General features: G+C 53.2%; 1 long non-coding RNA gene across 1 annotated transcript; it reads right to left on the bottom strand.

The window, feature by feature from the left end:
• Window positions 1-1,339: 1,339 nt before the first annotated feature.
• On the bottom strand, window positions 1,340-4,210 carry LOC117245229. The gene is made up of 2 exons (XR_004499683.1): window positions 1,915-4,210; window positions 1,340-1,787 (listed from the first exon to the last, which is right to left on the bottom strand). It is a non-coding gene; the product is annotated as an uncharacterized LOC117245229 (long non-coding RNA).
• Between the last annotated feature and the right edge of the window lie 568 nt (window positions 4,211-4,778).

Below are 4,778 nucleotides of genomic sequence, written 5' to 3' on the forward strand. Positions count from 1 at the left end.
TCTGTCTGAAAATCTTCTGGCAGTTTGAGCTGGCTGGCATGTGTGGGGATCCTTCTGTAGGGTTTTTTAAATCCTTATTTGCAATATTATTTCATCTGCTTCGCGCTGCCTTGATGTTTGAGCAGCCTTTGGAGAGACACAACTGCTCCTCCCTCCTCCTCCTCTGTCCTCCCTCCAGGCACACGCTTCCCTCTGAGGAGGAGGAGAGGGGAGAAATAAAATAAAAGACAAGCAAAGAGGAAAATGTCAGAAAGCTGCTTTTTGTGTGCGTGTCAAACGTTCAAAGTTATTCCAGAGTCTAGTCTTTAAATGTAATAAAATACAGCAACTCCTGACAAAATCAATTAAAATAAAACCACCCAGGCTGCCTCCCCTATTGCTTTGTAGCTCAACTGACTCGGAGAGCCCACCTGGGCCTTTTAGGAAGCAATTAGGGAAGTGCTGGGATGGATCCTGCGCCGGCTGCACGCGCGTTCCACCGAGCATCCCTCCGGTGCCGAGCATCCCTGCACGGTGCTGGGCATCCCTGACACTTCTGAGCATCCCTGACACTTCTGAGCATCCCTCCAGAGTGCCCACATCCTTTTCAATCCCCCAGTACCCCTCTGAAATACCCAGATCCCTCCAAACCACAGGTCAGAGCGAGGAGAGCTCCAGCTCCTTCCCTCGCCACAGGAGGTGAAGACAGCTCCGACACGACACGGGAATCAGAGCCAGAGAAGGATTAATTAGAGCCCAATTAGGCTGCCCAGCTCACAGAGAGGGTCCCTGCAGCACTTGGGCAGCAGGGGTTTGAGGGATCCCAGGCTTTGGGTCAGTGGAGGAGCCCAGCTGGGGCACAGGGACCCTTCAGTGTCCCCTCACCATCACCACACCCCTGTTAAGCCCCTCGCCAAGGGCCACCAGCTCTTGCTGTCTCACTGCTGGGATATTTATAGCAGGAATGATTCGGGGATTTCAGACAGCTGGGAGCCTCGGGGAATACTCTGAGCACACACAATCCCCAGGAAAAGGCACCAGGATGCTCACAGGAACACAGCCCATGGACAAGGCAGGACCAAAGCACACCCCACAGCCCTGCAGCACCCACAGCTCCTCTGCTTGTTTCTTTTCTTAACCACCCTGCAGAAAACCTGAAAAAGTCCAAAATTCAGCCTGGTGGCAGGGTTCTGGCATATGGCAACCCACCCCTGCTCCCAGAAAAAATACTCAACAAAAAGATTTTTAACCCATATCTTAATAAATATTTATTTTTGCCTTGAAGATGTGGGTGGGACAAAGCCAGGGTGTATTTTCCAGTAAAATGTTTTGATTCCCCCCTTGGTTGTTTTTTTTTTTCCCTCAAGAGGAGCAAAACGCCAATAATAATATTTGCAATGAATAACTCAAATTCTGTGGCTTTCTCCCCTGCTCTCTTTTAAATAAATAAAATGCCCTAAATTTGAGAAACACAAACGCTTCCTCCAACACAGCAGGACGACGTGGAATAAACTCAGGGATGCTGCAAGGATTTATTTCACTGTCACGGCCCAGATTCTGGAAAAGACAAAAATTCCTTCCCAGCCTGTTTTGAATATGTCAACGAGGGGAGGTCGAGCCCTACATGAGGCTCCAGCAAGAGAGACCAGGACACAACCAGACTTCATCTCCTGCTCCAGCCCAGCAGCCCCACGGAGCCAACCACACGTGGGGCAGAGGATTCCTCCTTCCTCACTGGGATGCTCAGACACTTCCTACATCTCTCAGAAGTTCTCCTTCCTGCGGATTGTCACATCAGCTGCCAATTTCTGAGGGTGTAAAGAGCAGGACTGAGCGTGGTGGTGACCCAGAGGCTGCCACCGAGGAGCTCCACGCAGCATCCAGGCTCATCCCAGCCACACGCCCGGGGGATGAAGGTGCCTGATGGATGCTCACCCTCCCACACGAAGCAGCCCCTGGGCTGTCCCAGCTGGACACGAGGGCTTGTTTTGATGTTTTCCTCGGAGGTGTTCCTGCTCCAGCCCCGGCAGGGCCCAGAACGGCACGGCCAGTCCTCACCCCACATCCTGAGCAGCTGCAGCCGGCCCTGGCAGGGCTGCAGGGGTGGGAAGAGGGACACACAGAGGTTACAACCCGCTGCAGTGACCTCCGGAGGGAAGCGCCAGCCTCGGACACCCGTTAACTGTTTCTTCCCCCACAAATCCTTGAGGGACAGCTCTGGGCCCACCACCCCTCTTTTCCTCCCCAGAGATACCCAGGGAATGGGCCAAGGGAAAACAAAGTGCTAAGAGGATTGTAAAAGCCAGAGAACAAGCAGCCACCTGAAGAACTGAGTCCTTGGTTTGCACATCAGTGCCCAGTGAAAGCCTGACCTCAGCCCCTGCACCCCACCAGAGGTGATCACCACAGCCTCAAAAGCACTTGCATCACAGATTTTTCCACATTTTTCTCCTCCTGGAGACCTGGCACAACAGAGAGGAGCAAAAGCTGGACAGCCCTGAGCAAGCTAAGCCTAGTAAAGGCAGGACTGTAACTCCAGATGGCTCTAAGGCAGTGTCTGCTGGTTCCTGAGGGGTGTTATCCTCAGCAGGGCTGTGGTGGTCACAGCCCCCGTGCCAGGCTGCAGCTTGTCCTGGCAGTGGGATGGCAGACGGGTGACAGCAGCCAGCCTGGGAGATGCCCAAGGACATGCTGTCCTCACGGGGAGCCTCTGGCTGGCATCTGCCAGCACCTCTCCAGAGAAGCAGGAAAATGAGATACTACTATTAAAAGTGCCCAGTGCTGGCCACACTTCCAGCCATGACATCAGCAGGGTTATCTAAGTCTAACCACGGGCAGGACTTGGCCAGGAACCACCACCAGGTTGGCCTTGCTGGGCCAAACTGAGCTGAGATTTTGATGGGGACACAGAGGCAAAGCCACGCTGCTGCTGTTCCCATCTCAGGCCTGTACTGGTGTGCAGGGAAACAAACCCCACAAGCTGGGCTGCTTTTCTCCCCTTCCCTTTTCCAACAGCAGCTCCCAAAAATGAGATACCGTTGGTGAAACACTCTGGCACTCTGCAGAGTTGGGACCTGGTGGGTTTTGGACCGTCCAACCTCTAAAGAGGCCCCTTGGCTCATTCAGCTCTGCTCTGGTTTCACTGGGAAGGTCTCGGTTCACATTCCCCTCAATCCTACAAACTGCTCACAAGCTTTTAGACACAGCCCTGCAGTCTGCACTGCTCAGAGCAGGACCAAGATCTCCCCCTCCAAAACCTGCAGCAACCACTGCCCTCGCAGCCAAAGGGATTTTCCCCAATAATCAATGACCAAAAACCAGCACATAAAGTTTGGGAGTCTCTCCTGCAGCAGCACAATCCCAGACCACACACCCCAAACAGCTCCCACAGACAGATGGATTTTCTCCTGAGACAAGGATGAGAAGTTTTACCCTCCCCAGTATGACTGTCCTGGGGGGCTACCCTGTTTTCCCTGGGGATGCTCCTGGTGTGCTGCACAGTGTGTGGCACAGCCCTGCCACGCACGCATTTCTAAATGAGCAGATAAATCAGTTGTTTTCCACTTGCACCAGCGTGAAAACCCTTCCCCGAGTCAGCAGTCACACAGACTCTCCCCCTCCTACCCCCTCAAACCAACCTGACTAATAACACAACATATTTTTTTAGCATTTACAGCATAACAGGAGAGTTCAGGACTGACAGAAAACACAGTTAACGTGCACAGAGGCCTGAGCCTGCCCAGATCAACAGAGATTTGGATTGTCTTCCACAAGAGCATCCAAGGAAATGTGAATCCCCCAAACAGCCACCCCTAAGGTTAAACCACTCCAGTGAGGCAAGAGAGGCATTTTCTGCTGGGATGCCCAAACAGCTGCTCTGGACCCAACCAAAAGAAGCTGGCTCGATTTGGAATCAGGACCTGCTCCGGGACACACTGCAGGTGAGATGCTTTTGGCCCCAGCAGCATCTCCCACCTCCCAGCCCAGCCAACAAGGGGCACTGTGAAACTGGGATTTTTGGGGGCACTGAGATGCCAGCTACACCTCTGCCAGCCCACAGGGCCAGGGTCTCCCTGCCAAAGCTCCCAGACCACCACAGCCCTGGAAACCCTTTCAGCGGGCCGACCTTGTGATGGTTGCTTGTATTTATTCTGCTCTTAGAAAGGAACAACTGAAATTGCAATTTGTAAACAAAACAAACAAAAAAAAAAAAAAAAAAAAAAAAAAAAAAAAAAAAACGAAGAAAAAATAAGAGAAAGAAAGAAACAAACAAAACACACCACCGCAGGCTGGAGAGACTGAGCAGAGATTTAAAGCCCAGAGAAGGCAGAAGGGATGGTCTCGCTGGCCGTGGCTCGCTCGGCCGGAGGCTCGGAGCCACCGGGCTGAGCGGGGACAGGGATGGCAGCACTCGCCCCTCTTCCCCCTCGCCCGGACCTGGCGCCAGGCGACTTCGCTCAAACTTTTCTTCCCCCCACCCCGAGCACTGAGCTCTGCAATATCACTTCTCCTGGAAGCGAGACGCAGGAGGCATTCGCCCTTACAAGCCAGGACTTGACTCAGTCACCGAAAGGATGGCAAACTCCGGCTGGAAATAGGTTTTAAAAGGCAGCTAAAACGGGCGGAGGGGGGGACGGGGGTGGTTGTAAAATAAGAACAGAACGGCAGAAGGGTCCCGACAGCGGCGGGTCTGGGAGCCGGCGATGGGGCCGCTGCCTTCTCCTGCCCGGCTGCGCGCCCCGGATGCCGCGGGGAGAGGGAAAACAAAAACAAAAAAAAACCCACAAAAAAAAAAAAAA

This window comes from Parus major, chromosome 17, assembly GCF_001522545.3.
Source record: "Parus major isolate Abel chromosome 17, Parus_major1.1, whole genome shotgun sequence".
In the NCBI taxonomy this organism is placed as follows: Eukaryota; Metazoa; Chordata; class Aves; order Passeriformes; family Paridae; genus Parus; species Parus major.